Raw genomic sequence first — 18696 nt, 5'->3', positions numbered from 1 at the left:
GTTGGACCCCACTGTCAGTTAGAAGACAATCCGGGAGCCCTTCTCGCGAGAAGACTTCCTCAAGAACCCTGATGACATCTTTTGTCTCAGTATTGTGAGTAATCTTAATCTCTGGCCACCTGGAGAACATGTCTATAAGTACCAAGACATAGAACTGTCAAGAACTGTTGGTGATGGGATCCAGGAGATCTAATGCCACCTCTTGCCAATAACGTCCAGGGATCTCATGCACAATCATGGGTTGAAACCTGGTATTGTAACCCTTGTCGGATGCATTGCATTCTGAGCAATTTCTCACAAAATGCTCGACAAGGAGATCGTTGCCGGGCCACATTCCAAAACTTTTGTGTCTCTTTATTCAGACTCTTTATACCTCCCCAACCTTCAGTCACCAACTTACCTACTTCAAGAATAGTGGGGTCACACTCTATGGACAATTTCCACTCTGCCTCACTCAACACACCTGAGTGTGTTGAGTGAGGCACATACTTTGTAATCGACATCCTCCCACGAGTCTCCAGAAGTCTCAAAAGCATATTCAGGATCATTTATGACAAGATGGGAAAGACAACCTGAAACCTTGTTCTGGGCACCTGGTATATGATTTACAGTAAAATCATTTTCTTGAAGTGCAATAATCCACCTGGCGATCCTAGAGGATTCAGCATCTAAACTTTTTGTGTGAACAAGTCCTTCAGTGGCTTATGGTACAATACAATTATTTTCCCAAAGAAATGTTTTTAATTTCCTGATTGCCCAAAAGATGCAGAGAGTTTCCTTCAATATAACTGAGTACTGAGTTTCTGGCCCAACCAGTGCCCGTGATAGAAACATGATAGTTATCTCTTTTCCATCCTTCACTTTCTTGAGGACAGCACCCAGACCTTTGGAACTAGTATCTGTGATCAGAATGGAATGAGCAGTACTGTCAAAGCTCTGGAGCGAGGGTGCCTTACTGAAAGCTCCTTTTATATCCTCAAAATCTTCTTGACACTGTGGTGACCAGGTAAATGTTGCACCTTTCTTGAGAAGAGTCCTTAGAGTGAAGGTGCGAGAAGCAAACTGTGAGATGAATTTATTATAATATTTGGCCATGCCGAGAAAGGTAACTAATTCATCTCTGGATTGCGGCATGGGAAGGTTCTCGATAGTCTTGACTAAATAGTCCCTTGGCTTCACACCATCCTTTGCCAACTTGTGGCCCAAATAATCAATTTCAGAGAGGTTTAATCTACATTTATTCTCTCACAAGGTTAAACCACGTGATCTAAATCGTTCCAGTACAGCTCGGAGTCTCTCATCATGTAGTCTCTGAGAAGGACCATGTTGGACTTGGCCCTTTTTGCAGGGTCATCCCTAAACTTTTTGCCTTCCTCCTGTATTTTTTCTGACCTGTTGTTGGCTGTTTTATGACTCTGGGCACCTTACCACTGCTGACCAGTGCTAAGGTGCATATGCTCTCCCTATGGTAAAATGTATACATTGATTGGTGTCCATGTTTGGCTTATTCGGTTTACTATCAGCCCCTAGTAAAGTGCACCAGGAGTGCCAGGGCTTGTAAATGCGAATGCTGCTGGTGGGCCTGCAGCGCTGGTTGCGCCACCCACAGAAGCGGCCTTGTAAAATGTGTCTAGGGTCTGCCACTGCAGAACCTGCGTACAGTCTGGTACTGTCATGCTGGCTGGGCAAGTGCACACACTTGCCAGCCTCCAAACCTTCCCTTTGCCTCATGTTAGTCACCCCTATGGTAGGCCCACGGGCAGGGTGCATTGTAGGTGGAAGGTAGGACAAGCCCTGATGTGTGTGGCATGTCTTAATAGTGAATTACAGCCATTTTCGTTTTTCACTATTGAAGGCTACCTGCTCTCCATAGGCCAGAATGGGCTGCTGGAGTCACTACACGCTGTGACCCCAGTGGACTCAGAGAGCATGGTAGAATGTCAAGTTTAGTATGCCTGAACTCAGAATAATAAAATACTTCTTGTAGACAAGTTTATTTTAATATCCTGGGTTTGTAAATACTACTTTTAGAAAGTTAGTATTTACTGACCTGGCCATCTCAGTCCGCCTCTGCTGTGTGTGTGTGTGTTCTGCCTAGCAACAGTAAGGAGCAGGGTTGGGGAATCCCCAGAGACAGGTTGGCTGCCAGGTGGTGGGTAGAGAGATGACCCCAGGATGGGTGGGAGGAGTACACCTTGACTCTTGAATAGACCTGTGCTCTGCCACCACAAAGCCGGCGCCGCCCCCTGTAGGGCGGCTGATGTCTCTGCCCTGCTGCTGAAAGGAAAGAGCAGAGTCACCATAACAAAGTGCTCCAGAACTGGACTGAGCCAGGCCCAGGCCCCCTGGCGCTAAAGAACAAAAGAATCATGGTATAAAAGTAGGAGCCTGGCTCCTAAGAAATCAGAATCCTGTTTTACCACAAAGAACCTCTGCCCGACTAGAAGGAGAAGAAGACGCTGGAGGAGCTGGCCTGCTGCTTGCCTTGCTGAGAGAGGAGAGGAAGAGACTACTGAAAAGACTTTGCTGCTTTGTGCTTTAAACATTCTCCAAGGGCTTGATCTGAGCTTGCCCCCTGAACTGAACCCCAGGACCAGTGGGTTCTCTGTGCTTTTGCTCGTCCTCCGATTCGAGCCGTGTGTGCATCCCGCTGGAAAGAGACTGCGCCCCTCAACGCCCCTCCTAGGGCCGTGACACTCAGGAGCTTGCCTGCCTCAACCCCGTGAGAGCCCCGCTCCGTCCAGAGCCGCTCTCTGTCCCCAGGCTAGGTTGCCTGCACCCCTGTCACCGCCTGCCACTGGAGCGCGCTGAACGCGCTATCACCCCTCCCGCCGGAAACCGTCCGACGACTGTGATCTACGCCGGGTCCTCCAGCTGCACCGACCGTGCCCTGTGACCCCGCTTCGCTATCCCCGGACACCTCAGGCCGCGCCGCCCCCGCTGTGGAGACCCCCCCTGCACCGCCGTGCTGAGGGTCGCTGGCCGCGCCTGCCTACCTGCCCACACCCGCTGATCGAGGACCCAAGACCACTTCCCAAGCTGAGAGTCGCACCGACCTGTGCCGACTCTCCACATCACTGAAGAAGTTCCAGTATCGGGCTCGGGGCCCGCAACGCCTTATTTCCCCGTTCGCCGGAGTCGACCTCTGTAAGTACTGGAACCACAAGTAACATTTGCAAGAGACTACAAAGTATCCATTTGAAGCTACGAACAAAGAACATTTGCCTGCTTTACAACCTGGTGGCACAGCGAAAACGTTATTGGTCTTGTGATAAGTCTGCTGAGATATATATACTTATTTTTATATAAAGAAGCGTATTTTTCTACATATCCAAGTCTGGTGTCCGTTTCTGGGGGGATTGATGAGTTTACTGTGTGTGCGATTGTAAGTGCTTAACCAACAACGCCTGAGGAATCGCCTTGGCTGCACACGCCACGCACCTAGAGGGTGAGCAAGGGTCATTCACGAGGGGTTATCCTGTGCCCTGACGTAGAGGAGAGGGTTCCTGCTTGACACAAGGGCAACCTTGCGCCAACCAGAGACCCCCGAGTCTAACATTGTTGGCAGCGGCTGGGATTCCGGATTTGCATTTGTAATTTGCATACAGTGAATTGTTAATCACCAGATAGTGAGAGCAGACCAAGTAACGCAGCCACAGGTTTTCATTTTTGAACTTTGTTGAGACATCTGCCATTACTGCAACCATGCCTGGCTCACTCTCTGCTGGAAGAGCACTCTCTGTGATTTCTGGAATGGATGAGGTAGATTGGGAGAGACTGGAAGGCTACACGGTAGAGCAATTGAAAGGCTACAGTGTAAAATTCCGAGTTCCCCATGCTGGATTCAAGAGGAGGGTCCAGTACGCCAAGGCGTTGAGAGCCTGGAAGGAGTCACGAGACCCACGGAATGCGGGGGACATCGTTCCACCCGACAACCTTGAGGAGCCCAGCAGAGTCCGGTCGCCAGAGGAGCTGGCAGACAGGGCAGCAGACAGGGCGCATGCAATGGAGATGGCAAAGTTGGCAGGACAAATGGAAATGGAGAAGCAGAAGTTGGCCTTGGAGGCACAACGACACCAAATGGATCATGATCTAAAAATGAGGGAGTTGGATCGCAAGATCAAGAGTTTAGACCGTTCTCCCTCTGGTGGCAGCAATATTGAGTTTTACAGTGCTGAGAGAGTAGTACGCACACCCAGAGATGTGGCGCCTGACTTGAAGGAGGGGGTTAACATACACCAGGAGGTTCAAGGGCATGAGGTAGCTCCAGTAGTGCGCAGTATCCCTGAAGGGAATAGGGTAACTGGCGCAGGGGTTCATAGTCCTAGTGGAGGGAGGGACACTCTACTGACTCTAGCTGAGAGGTACAGGGAGAGGGGTTCCCCCAAAATTGAAGTCCTGGTGGGTGAATGTGAAGACCGCCCAGAAGAGTGTGGGTTGTGGGACAGAGACAGTCCGATACTGTCTTGCCAGTCTCAGGAGAGTGGTGTGGAGTACGTGTGTGAGGCACTGGATGGTAAGGTGAAGGATAGTTTGGTTAACCCTGCTAGGGGGCTGTGTGATCCAATTGTGGGAGAGCATATTTTAAGTCCCTGTTTTCCAGAGCTATGCCAACACCTGTTGGAGAGTGAGTTCTCTGACCGCAGGGAGCTCACATTGGAGGCAGACCTTTTGGTGGCGTCCGGAGGGTCTGGAAAGGCATTGGGGAGTGATCCCACGATGAGTGGTCCAGGTATCTTCAAACCCAGTGTGGTGGAAGTGGCTCAGAGTAGCCCAGCTAGGTCCTGTAATAGTGAGAGGGGTGTAGGGCCTCACGTCCTGTCTGTAAGGGGAAGGAGTGAGAATGGGTTATGTCCCGGTAGTGCCCAACCTCAGTCTCAGAGCTTGGATGGTTCTTTGAGGGAACACCAGGTGGGGAGCCTAGTCTGTCCTGAGGGGCTGCCCGTCGTGCGGGATCCCCTAGTGTCTGGTGAGCTAGGAATGTCTGTAATCAGACCTCCATCAGTTCTGGTGTCTGGCAGTACCGCTCCAGTTGGGAGGGTGCAGAGGTCCAGATTGAGGGGCGAGAGGGGGAAAGAGTCCCCAGTGGAAGAACCAGTGGGTCAGGGGCCAGCCAGAAGGGCTGCGTCCCCTGTGAGTGACCATGGTGACACCACTTCTGTCCTGGGGGACCTTCAGGCACTGTCAGATGGACAGGGGTCGGGAGATCAGCGCCAGGCAGACTGTCGCACGACACAGGAGTTATGTGTCACCCTCAGGGGGGGCATGCGTGCTCCCCGGGAAGTCCTGGTGTGCCAGGCGAGCGTTCAGCCGCATGGGTTGGTCCCAGGGTTGGGAAGCCAGGTTCAGGTGTTGTCTGACCTGAAGGGTGGGACTACTGTAATCAGTGTCCTGACCCATGTTGCTTCTGGGGGTACCACGCCAGTTGGGAGTGGGCAGTACTCTGGGAGGGGGTGCAGAGGGAGGGAGTCCTCGCCTCTGACCCCGGCTCAACTGACGGGTTTAGACCCTAGGTTGGAGGGCCAGGTTCAGGGTGTCCCCCCGGACCTGGACGCCCAGTTGCAGGATAGAACACCTGAACTGGTGGGCGAATTGCGCAGGACACCTGCCCCAGGTGCCCTGGCAATTCTGGAAGGGGGTACCACTCCAGGTGGGAGGGTACAGAGCCTCAAGGAGAAGGACCGGGGGTGGGAGAGGCCTCCCCAGTCTTGGGTCCAGCCGCCGGGTACAGTCCTGGGGCTGGTGGGTCAGTGCCAGGATGTCATACCTGACCTGACAAGGGGGAGAATGGACAAAGGGTGCCAAGCACCTGGGGCTACTGCCCCCCGCTCCCTGGGGCCACAGAGGATTGAGAGCCCTGAGAGGCATACGGCCTGGGTCTCATCCCTGACTACTGTCAGTGGCCACTGTAGCATTTTGCTGTCTGTCTGTTGGGACACACCTATGGGCCAGTTAAGGTTAGGTGCTGCACAGGTGGTGTCCACAGGTGAGGAGAAGGGTTCCCCATGGATTGGCTTGGTGGGCCCTGAGAGTATGGACAGAGGCAGTCTGATAGGTTCAGATTGGCGTAGAAATGGAGTCTGCCCCTGCAGTTGCGGGCCAGGTCCTTGTTCTATCGCCCCAAGCAGGGAAGACCATCACGGTGGTGATTGGTCTACCCTGCGTTTTGGCTGGAAGGGGGTTGTGTTGGACATGGCCCTTTTTGCAGGGTCATCCCTAAACTTTTTGCCTTCCTCCTGTATTTTTTCTGACCTGTTGTTGGCTGTTTTATGACTCTGGGCACCTTACCACTGCTGACCAGTGCTAAGGTGCATATGGTCTCCCTATGGTAAAATGTATACATTGATTGGTGTCCATGTTTGGCTTATTCGGTTTACTATCAGCCCCTAGTAAAGTGCACCAGGAGTGCCAGGGCTTGTAAATGCGAATGCTGCTGGTGGGCCTGCAGAGCTGGTTGCGTCACCCACAGAAGCGGCCTTGTAAAATGTGTCTAGGGTCTGCCACTGCAGAAGCTGCGTACAGTCTGGTACTGTCAGGCTGGCTGGGCAAGTGCACACACTTGCCAGCCTCCAAACCTTCCCTTTGCCTCATGTTAGTCACCCCTATGGTAGGCCCACGGGCAGGGTGCATTGTAGGTGTAAGGTAGGACAAGCCCTGATGTGTGTGGCATGTCTTAATAGTGAATTACAGCCATTTTCGTTTTTCACTATTGAAGGCTACCTGCTCTCCATAGGCCAGAATGGGCTGCTGGAGTCACTACACGCTGTGACCCCAGTGGACTCAGAGAGCATGGTAGAATGTCAAGTTTAGTATGCCTGAACTCAGAATAATAAAATACTTCTTGTAGTCAAGTTTATCTTAATATCCTGGGTTTGTAAATACTACTTTTAGAAAGTTAGTATTTACTGACCTGGCCATCTCAGTCCGCCTCTGCTGTGTGTGTGTGTTCTGCCTAGCAACAGTAAGGAGCAGGGTTGGGGAATCCCCAGAGACAGGTTGGCTGCCAGGTGGTGGGTAGAGAGATGACCCCAGGATGGGTGGGAGGAGCACACCTTGACTCTTGAATAGACCTGTGCTCTACCACCACAAAGCCGGCGCCGCCCCCTATGGGGCGGCTGATGTCTCTGCCCTGCTGCTGAAAGGAAAGAGCAGAGTCACCATAACAAAGTGCTCCAGAACTGGACTGAGCCAGGCCCAGGCCCCCTGGCGCTAAAGAACAAAAGAATCATGGTATAAAAGTAGGAGCCTGGCTCCTAAGAAATCAGAATCCTGTTTTACCACAAAGAACCTCTGCCCGACTAGAAGGAGAAGAAGACGCTGGAGGAGCTGGCCTGCTGCTTGCCTTGCTGAGAGAGGAGAGGAAGAGACTACTGAAAAGACTTTGCTGCTTTGTGCTTTAAACATTCTCCAAGGGCTTGATCTGAGCTTGCCCCCTGAACTGAACCCCAGGACCAGTGGGTTCTCTGTGCTTTTGCTCGTCCTCCGATTCGAGCCGTGTGTGCATCCCGCTGGAAAGAGACTGCGCCCCTCAACGCCCCTCCTAGGGCCGTGACACTCAGGAGCTTGCCTGCCTCAACCCCGTGAGAGCCCCGCTCCGTCCAGAGCCGCTCTCTGTCCCCGGGCTAGGTTGCCTGCACCCCTGTCACCGCCTGCCACTGGAGCGCGCTGAACGCGCTATCACCCCTCCCGCCGGAAACCGTCCGACGACTGTGATCTACGCCGGGTCCTCCAGCTGCACCGACCGTGCCCTGTGACCCCGCTTCGCTATCCCCAGACACCTCAGGCCGCGCCGCCCCCGCTGTGGAGACCCCCCCTGCACCGCCGTGCTGAGGGTCGCTGGCCGCGCCTGCCTACCTGCCCACACCCGCTGATCGAGGACCCAAGACCACTTCCCAAGCTGAGAGTCGCACCGACCTGTGCCGACTCTCCACATCACTGAAGAAGTTCCAGTATCGGGCTCGGGGCCCGCAACGCCTTATTTCCCCGTTCGCCGGAGTCGAGCTCTGTAAGTACTGGAACCACAAGTAACATTTGCAAGAGACTACAAAGTATCCATTTGAAGCTACGAACAAAGAACATTTGCCTGCTTTACAACCTGGTGGCACAGCGAAAACGTTATTGGTCTTGTGATAAGTCTGCTGAGATATATATACTTATTTTTACATAAAGAAGCGTATTGTTCTACATATCCAAGTCTGGTGTCCGTTTCTGGGGGGATTGATGAGTTTACTGTGTGTGCGATTGTAAGTGCTTAACCAACAACGCCTGAGGAATCGCCTTGGCTGCTCACGCCACGCACCTAGAGGGTGAGCAAGGGTCATTCACGAGGGGTTATCCTGCGCCCTGACGTAGAGGAGAGGGTTCCTGCTTGACACAAGGGCAACCTTGCGCCAACCAGAGACCCCCGAGTCTAACAGACCATGTACTAGAACATCATCCTGGTAAATGTTTACGCCAGGTAACCCATGCAGAACATTTTCCATAGCTCTCTGGAAGACAGAGGCTGCAGAATTAAGGCCGAAGGGAAGTCTCATAAATTTAAATGTGCCAAATGGCGTTATAAAGCCAGTAAGGTCCATGGAATCAGAATCAATTCCTATTTGGTGATATGCGGCTCAAAGATCTAATGTGGAGAAGACTACAGCCCCGCCTAACTGTGTCAGCATCTCAGCAATATTAGGTAGAGGGTACTTGTTTGCTATGACAGCACGGTTTAGAGTGCATAAATCCACACATAATCTCACCTCGCCAGAGGCTTTGCGAGCAAGTACCACAGGAGCCAGCCAATCGCTCGCCTCAGTTTCAATTATGAATCCTTATTCTTGCAATTTTTGAAGTTCTTTTTGCATAGACTCTCTCAAGGAAAATGGTACACTACACACTTTCCACGTGACGGGGGTGGCACCAGGCCTCTAGGGGACCTTGTGTGTATAATCTGACAAACAACCCAACCTTTTATTGAAGCCCTAATCAAATTCAGTGCGTAGATCGTTCACTTGTTCGACTTTGACAGAAGAGGAATACCATTAGTATCAGGAGGAGGTGACGGTAAATATCCCTTCAAGAGAATACATGGGTCTCCACCAGGAATCAGCATGACACCAAGATCGCCCTGGTGAATCCTATACTCTTACGTGTGCCTATCACCTTAGAGAAGAATGTAATGTTGATGATTGTGGGAGATGTGAGCAAAAGTACCCAAATAAACTGTGCCTGTTAGCGAAGCAGGCAGAAAGGCTGTTTGTAGAAGCTGTGCCTGTCAGTGTGAGACACGTGTATAATAACACTACTTTAGGCTGTGCCTGTCAGCAGAACAGACGGTTTATTAATTTGTGCATGAATGATGCATGAATAATGGCAGGAGGTTGAGTATTTCATATGCGCAGCTTGGTGATAAGGCTGTGCCTGTCAGCGGAAGCAGGCGGTACATTTACAAGCGAAGGCACAGTGTGCATTGAGATTGTTGGGTTGATCGGTGCGCTTGTGAAGAGGCTCGCTGCTCTCACACTTAAATGTGAAGGCACGATGTGAGTTTGAATTTCAAAAGTCATTAATTGGTAGGCAGAATTCAATAAAAGGCGATGTGAAAGAGATTGCAGCGCTGAAGTTGGTCAACGAACAACGCTAAATGACAATGAAGAGCGTGTTAGGTTGCTTAGCAACAAGACTCGGAGGGAGGAAAGAGTCATATGGTGCTGGGATACATTGCACATCTGCGTGAAGAATGGTTTCATCAACAGGAGCACGTGACTGTGGTGCGTCTTCAGATGTGCTGTCTCTTAGCGGTTGTCTTGAAAACGGCAAAGCGCGAGCCACAGGAAGCACGAGGAGGGTGAGTGATCAACTGTAATTAAGCCTTTAAGGTCATAAAAGTATGCGTTTCTGTGGTGGAAAACGCAGGGGTGGCAGAGCACTCACAGTACCTTGAAGGCCAGACCAGGCATAGAGTCAATCTCGTCGTGCGGTAAATGCAAAGGAGTTACCGTTGGGGCTGAAGAAGTGTTAGGACGTCCCGTTGAATCTGTAGTTAAGGATGAGGGTCCATCCCATCCTCGTCGCCATTGTTAAGAAGTAGGTACACTGGGTAGTTGAAGAAGAAGTTTATTCTTGACAAGGAAGCTACTACAGATATAACGTTTTACCCACAGGGAGCTAGGAGCAACTGAACTCTCAGAGTTCTAGATCAAACCCAAGTCTCTTAAAACTCTAGAATGGAACTTAATGACACGCAGATCACTACACACCTACCAAAGATCTGCTCTCTGGTGCTGTTCAAGGTCATGGAGAAGCATGTTGTTGTTTCTGAAAAGGTAAGGTGGAGGGATATTTGTACCTCCTCTGTGGTTGCCATCTTTTGCCATACGGACTTCAGCCCTATTACATTGTTGCCAAAAAATGGATATCTTCAGACCAGGGCCCAGCTTTCCCTTCATGCTCTTGAGAAGAGGGGGCACTCAAAGAATCTCGATCTGCTTATCCCTCCAAAACAATCACAAGGTTGTCCCTGTTGGCTTTATCTGGGGAGAAGTGCATGAAGTCTTACCTTCTTCAAGATGACTGAGTAAACCCTGGGCCACTGGTATAATGCAAGCCATGGTAATAGTGGAGGCAGCAGAAGAAGCCACAATGGTGCCAGCAGCAGAAGTCCCATTTGGAGGACCTACAAACGTTGGGGCTGTGGTTATGGTTGTGACGGAAGCTTAAGCTCAAGTTGATGCACAGTGTTGCTGCTGTACTACTTCTGGCTCATTGTTGTGGTGGAAGAGGTGTTGAGTACTAGTTGTCTATTATATATATATATATATTTATATATATATATATATATATATATATATATATATATATATATATATATATATATATATATATATATATATATATATATATATATATTCACTGAAAAAACCATGGGTTTCACACACGTTATAGTTAGAAATTAGCATTTAAAAAACCTTGCAAATTCACTGAAAAAACCATAGGTTTCACACATGTTATAGTTAGGAATTAGCATTTAAAAAACCTTGCAAATTCAGTGAAAAAACCAAAGGTTTCACACATGTTATAGTTAGCTGGACATTTCACTCGTAAAAAACCAATGAAATTCCCCCGTTATAGTTAGTTCAGCTAACTATAACTCGCGCGCCCGCAATGCACTGCTGATGACGTCACATATTACATCACTCATGACATGGTCACTGACATCACTCATGACATCACTGATGACATCTCAAATGACATCACTGATGACATCACTGATGACATCATCCAGTGAATGTGTGTTTTTCTGAAAATTAAATATGTTTTATATATGTATATCTCAAGGTCAATGGAAGAATAAATGGGTATATAAGTGTCTAAATGGATGCTTTGTTTTTGAAAAATGTATTGTGTTACTGACTGATTAAGTGTATCATAGTGAATACATGGCTTACTGAGTAATGTTTAAATATGAAAATATCTGTATCAGTCTCTCACTTTGTGTATAAGTGGCTGCATGGGTTGGTGAGTAGCTTCATGGGTGTCTATATAGGTTATTAGTTGTTTTTTTGAGTATCAGTCTGAGTGTCTGTATGGTTCGGTGGGGGGTATTATGTAGTGCATAGGTGCATGAATGAGTGATTCACTCTTTGTATGTGTTGAAGACAGCATGTGTGCAGGACTGTATGGGTGGATGAGTGTGTGAATGGTTGTGTTAGTGAGTGAATGACTGTCTCAATAGTGTCTTTATGAGTAACTACATATGTTTTAAACTAGTATATGTGACTATTGGTGTATATAAGTGAGTATATGTGAGAGTGAGAGATTGAAAGAGTTCCTGTATGAATAAGTATGTGTTTCTATAAGTGATTGTTTATAAGACTAAGTATGTGTAAGTTTCCGTAGAAGTAAGTGTGGTGGTGTGTGTATAACTGTATAAGCTAATAAATGTATGTTTGTTTCTTTATTAGCATGAGTGAGTATGTGTGAGTAACTCTATGGATGAGTGGCATTGTGTAACAGGATGTATAGGTGTATGAGTACATATGATGAGTGAGTGCATGTATGAGTGACTGTATAGGACTGTTGGTGAATGAGTGGATGTGTATGTGGTTCTTAGAATTACTTAAGAGGTTCTTGTAACTGGTATTGGTATGTCCATTGTTTTGAAAATTTCAGTCTCTATTTTTGAATGTGTGTATCAAAGGTTATATTAGGGGAAGAGGAGGTCTGCCACTCTATCACAAGGATGATGTCATCAGTGATGTCATCAGTGATGTCATTTGAGATGTCATCAGTGATGTCATGAGTGATGTCAGTGACCATGTCATGAGTGATGTAATATGTGACGTCATCAGCAGTGCATTGCGGGCGCGCGAGTTATAGTTAGCTGAACTAACTATAACGGGGGAATTTCATTGGTTTTTTACGAGTGAAATGTCCAGCTAACTATAACATGTATGAAACCTTTGGTTTTTTCACTGAATTGGCAAGGTTTTTTAAATGCTAATTCCTAACTATAACATGTGTGAAACCTATGGTTTTTTCAGTGAATTTGCAAGGTTTTTTAAATGCTAATTTCTAACTATAACGTGTGTGAAACCCATGGTTTTTTCAGTGAATTTGTATGGTTTTTTAAATGCTAATTCTTAGCTATAACATATGTGATTCCCATATTTTTTTTATTGATTTTTTTTTTTTTTTTTTTTATAAATTCTTATATTAAATGTGTTTTTTTCAAAAAAACAAGTTTTTTTAAACTTTTTATTCTCTTAAAACACTATGTTTTTTTTCTTTAAAATCTGCAATATTGCAAGATTTTTTATTTTTTTTTACCAAACAGGTAAGATATATTAGTATAACTTTGAAAATATATATATTTTTTTTTTTAGTGCGCGTACGGTAAGCTTACGGTAAGCGTACGGTTTACGCAATGTCCGTAATTTATCTACGCTGTTTGCGTATAGTTACGCAATTTGCGTAGCCGCGCGTACTGCGCGTGGGGCGCGTACGCGTGTAAGCTACACGCGCATGTTACGCGGAAGTGTTGGGGAGTGACTGTTATGCGCATGCGCGCGAGCGCGTGTCTTTTTTACGCGCATGCGTACTTTTGCCGTAAGCGCACCGTAAGCGCACCGTAAGCGTACGGTGGGTCATGTGATCATGAAACACAACTTTTGATTGGTTGAAACTACTTTCAGTTCTAGAACTCTCCTACACCACACCCATTCCCCTCATTTCTGCTTGTGATCCCTTAGGAGAAGGAGCTGGGTTGTCTTTGTGATACGATGGCAGAACAGCAGAGCCCTTCTGAGAGTGAGGCTAGCAGCACTACCTTGAGGCAGAGAGTGAGGAAACAAAAGACCTCTTTCATATGGGAGTATTTTTCTTTTCCAGAGGGCCAGCAAAAGGTAAATGCACCCTTAGTGACTTGTAAGCTGTGTGGCCGTGTACTTTCAAGAGGGAATCCCGACAGGAAGTATTCCTTCGGGAATCATACCATGATGAGACACCTTAAGGATGTACACAGAAGGACACATGCACGACTTACTGAAGGTAACCCTTCAGTAAATCAACCAAGCACATCCACAGCAGCTCAGCCTGGACCATCATCTGCAGTGCCGAGTCCTTCTTCTGCAGGTCAGGTGAGCCCTTCATCTGTGGGGGGAGCATCTCCTTTTTCTTCTCCTCAGGAAATTAACCCTCGGTTTCTGAGGGTTGAAATACGGTGCGCCACTTGTCATGATCTAATTTGTTATAGGGAGACCAGTATTTCCCTAGTGAACAATAAAATAGATCAGCACACTTGTCGTACCGTCTAATATTCCCATTCTTTCTTTCCTCTGTCCCTGCATGAACACAACGGCTCTTTTAAGAGCCAACCTTACCTTTCATCTATTTTTTATATATGTTTTTAAAACTTTTTTTTTTTTTTTTTTTTTTTTACCGTACGCGTACGGTACGTGTAATTATATTTTTTTTTAAAAAAACACTAAAAATCAATTATCACATTACAAGGTCCTTGAGAGACTACAAAGAAAAACTGAAAATGTGATTGTGGAGAAGTGGAAAAAAGGGACCATGATATTTTTGACTTACCATACCCACTCAAAAAAATATTTATTCATTTAAATTTTTTTTTAATTGCTTTAAAAATGGTTCTAGTTTTCGAAAATTATCTATCTCAATCTGAAAAAAAAGAAAAAAGTATTAATATTTAATAAAACATTTTATAATACAGTACACATATTTACATATTTTTCAAAAAAAAAATTTGCCTTTTTTTTGCTGTTTTCAAAACGAAATTTCTTTGCCAATTTGAAAGCACACTTACTACTCTTTTTTTTGGCAAGTGATAAACACTTTTACAGACTGACACATTATGAATCCACTTTTCAGATTCTTAAAAAAGCACATGTCCAAACTGCTTTTTCAGACCAGCACCATGTGTAACCTGGTTGACTGCCTACACTCCAGCAAGGGCAACCAGCCTTAGTGATGCTGAATGTATTTGCATTACTGACTGAAACCTCAAACCCCACTCGCTTGTGAATACTGTGCATGATTCCACAGGGTAAGCAGCTGGGTGTGTGCTAAGAGTCTGCTTCTGCACCAAAAAATGGCTCCCCCTTTCCATCTAATGCAACTGTGAAATCACCAGAGCAATACGCAATAAATCTCTGCCTGTAATTCCTATATGCACACAGAGTCATGTTTTCACATTAGTCACAAAACGAAATTTCTTTGCCATTTTGAAAGCACACTTACTACTCTTTTTTTTGGCAAGTGATAAACACTTTTACAGACTGACACATTATGAATCCACTTTTCAGATTCTTAAAAAAGCACATGTCCAAACTGCTTTTTCAGACCAGCACCATGTGTAACCTGGTTGACTGCCTACACTCCAGCAAGGGCAACCAGCCTTAGTGATGCTGAATGTATTTGCATTACTGACTGAAACCTCAAACCCCACTCGCTTGTGAATACTGTGCATGATTCCACAGGGTAAGCAGCTGGGTGTGTGCTAAGAGTCTGCTTCTGCACCAAAAAATGGCTCCCCCTTTCCATCTAATGCAACTGTGAAATCACCAGAGCAATACACAATAAATCTCTGCCTGTAATTCCTATATGCACACAGAGTCATGTTTTCACATTAGTCACAAAACGAAATTTCTTTGCCATTTTGAAAGCACACTTACTACTCTTTTTTTTGGCAAGTGATAAACACTTTTACAGACTGACAAATAATGAATCCACTTTTCAGATTCTTAAAAAAGCACATGTCCAAACTGCTTTTTCAGACCAGCAACATGTGTAACCTGGTTGACTGCCTACACTCCAGCAAGGGCAACCAGCCTTAGTGATGCTGAATGTATTTGCATTACTGACTGAAACCTCAAACCCTTAAAGTATTCTTTATTTTTACCAGTACACCTTAATTTATGGTGAAAACATAGTCCATATTGTTTTACATGTTCTTCACATTTAAATTTCTCCCAAAACAGAAAATAATAAACACAACTTCAACAAAAGGAATCCCATTTCTAATATTCATTTCTTAATTTACCATATACATCCCCTCTCAAACTCTAAACTCACCTTTAAAATTAGTTAGCTGTGAAAGAAATGTGGCACTCAAACAGCAGATTATCAGAGCCAGGATCTCTGTTCCTTACACCTCTCTCCTCTCAGCAGAACCAGATAATGGCAAACTTTCCCTCTCTTTTTCCACACATATACATGTTAGTTTCAAATCTCAGTGCTTCCCCCTTTTTTTCAAATGTAATCACACATTTCTATTGGTTGAAAACCAACCCTTTTCCAAAAGTACCCTTCCCCCAACTTGACTTCTGCCTAGTACCCTTCCCCCAACTTGACTTCTGCCTGCTACCATAGCAACAGCTCATGGAACACTGCTGTGTGGAGTTAGGTCAGAAGTTCACCAAACAATGTTTCAATTCCACAGAGCAAGAGTGCTTGACTTTTCAAACCTAACAGCAAATCCATAGTACTGTTCTTTGGTAATACATTTTTCTGTACCAATACAAAACATGCTTCTATTAATTTACACATACAGCCTAGTTTTTATTCTAGAATGGTATGAAACAGCCAATCAGTTCTTTTTTTTATGAAAAAAATATGTATGCCTCCATTTCCAAACTGTCTTTCTTTTCATATTGCCATTCTACTGAAAGACACCTCCTGAGTGCATCCAGTTCTCCTTTGAAGATGTTCACAGTGTGGATTGTAGGGCACAGCTATGTCTTCTGGAGTGAAAAGTATGCAGAGAAAACAGATATGGTGAGAGACCTTGCTTTGCCAAATGTAGACATTAAATGGATTGGTCAGAGAGGGTTAAAGTGGCACCAATTGATGCCATTGGTGAAATCCTTCATGCACATCCAACACCCTGACCTCATAATAGTGCACTGTGGTGGCAATGACCTAGGCACTTTGACTGGGGTAGGTCTGGAAATGCTTATGAAGGACACCTTTGCACAACTGTTTTCACTTTTCCCTAAAACTGCCTTTGTGTTTTCTAACATATGCCAAAGGCAAAAATGGAACTGGTCCAATCATTTCTGTCCGCAGATTGACAAAGCAAGAAAGCACGTCAACAAATCTGTTTCTGCTTTCCTCTGTGACTATGGTATGGGTTCCATTTACCACAACAACTTGCGTTACGACATGCAAGACATTTATAGAGGAGATGGTGTGCACTTCAATGATGAAGGGAACAGAATCTTCCTCTTGAACCTTAGACTCTGCATCGGTACTTACTTGTAGGTACCACTAAAAAATCATTTCATAAACACAACGGCTCTTTTTAGAGCCCCCTAATATCTAAACACTTAAATCTGAATTTCATTTATTTTTTTATTTTTTTTTCTACCGTACGCTTACGGTAAGCTTACCGTACGCGTACCCCGCGATTTTTTTTAAAATCAATAAATGTTGTCTTTGTACTTTTCTGTCCTTCTTTGACCCCCTTACAAATGTAAGGGGGTCTGTAACTCTCCTCCTTGCCCCCTTTTCAAGATATCACTCTTTTTTTTTCTGAGTGAAACACACGAAATGGCGGCCGCCGCTTCCTGGTTTCGACCGATTCGAATGTTTACTAAGATCTAAGAGCCAATCAGAATCGCGCTCGCGCACGCCACCGTACGCGTACGGTAAGCGTACCGTAAGCGCACCGTAAGCTGGCTCAGATATATATATTGATTTAAAGGATATTTTCTCAGAATCTACTGAACAGATTTACACCAAACCTACAAAAGGCACTTCCTTGACCTGAGGACTACCTCTCTGCCAAATTTCAAGTAATTCTGTTCAGCCGTTCGGGCTGTAGCTGTGTCTAAAGGTCCTATGGAAAAATGCATGGGAAAAACGCGTTTTGGGACCCCCCTTTTATCTCAGCCCCCGCTTGACAAATCCCCCCGAGACTTTCAGGGTAGGAGCGGAGCGTAGCGCCCCACCTATTTTGAAAAATTCGCGAGGATTCGTCAGCCGGCGCAAAAGTTATTCCAAATAGAATGTTGCGGATTTCCTATGGAAACGTGGTCCTAACTATAACTACCTACTGGCGATATATATATATATATATATATATATATATATATATATATATATATATATATATATATATATATATATATATATATATATATATATATATATATATTCACTGAAAAAACCATAGGTTTCAGGGGTGTTATAGTTAGCTGGACTTTTCACTTGTACAAAACCATTGAAATTCCCCCGTTATAGTTAGTTCAGCTAACTATAACTCGCGCGCCCGCAATGCACTGCTGATGACGTCACATATTACATCACTCATGACATGGTCAGTGACATCACTCATGACATCACTGATGACATCTCAAACGACATCACTGATGACATCATCCAGTGAATGTGTGTTTTTCTGAAAATTAAATATGTTTTATATATGTATATCTCAAGGTCGATGGAAGAATAAATGGGTATATAAGTGTCTAAATGGATGATTTGTTTTTGAAAAATTGTTTGTGTAACTGACTGATTAAGTGTATCATAGTGAATACATGGCTTAGTGAGTAATGTTTAAATATGTAAATATCTGTATCAGTCTCTCACTTTGTGTATAAGTGGCTGCATGGGTTGGTGAGTAGCTACATGGGTGTCTATATAGGTTATTAGTTGGTTTTTTGAGTATCAGTCTGAGTGTCTGCATGGTTCGGTGGGGGGTATTACGTAGTGCATAGGTGCATGAATGAGTGACTCACTCTTTGTATGTGTTGAAGACAGCATGTGAGCAGGACTGTATGGGTCTTTATGAGTAACTACATATGTTTTAAACTAGTATATGTGACTATTGGTGTATATAAGTGAGTATATGTGAGAGAGAGAGATTGAAAGAGTTCCTGTATGAATAAGTATGTGTTTCTATAAGTGATTGTTTAAAAGACTAAGTATGTGTAAGTTTCCGTAGAAGTAAGTGTGGTGGTGTGCGTATAACTGTATATGCAAATAAATGTATGTTTGATTCTCTATTAGCATGAGTGACTATGTGTGTGAGTAACTGTATGGATGAGTGGCATTGTGTAACAGGATGTATATGTGTATGAGTACATATGATGAGTGAATACATGTATGAGTGACTGTATAGGACTGTTGGTGAATGAGTGGATGTGTATGTGGATCTTAGAATTACTGAAGAGGTTGTTGTAACTGGTA

This window comes from Triturus cristatus, chromosome 4_1 (assembly GCF_964204655.1).
Source record: "Triturus cristatus chromosome 4_1, aTriCri1.1, whole genome shotgun sequence".
Lineage (NCBI taxonomy): Eukaryota > Metazoa > Chordata > Amphibia > Caudata > Salamandridae > Triturus > Triturus cristatus.
Note: the sequence above shows the minus strand (reverse complement) of the source record.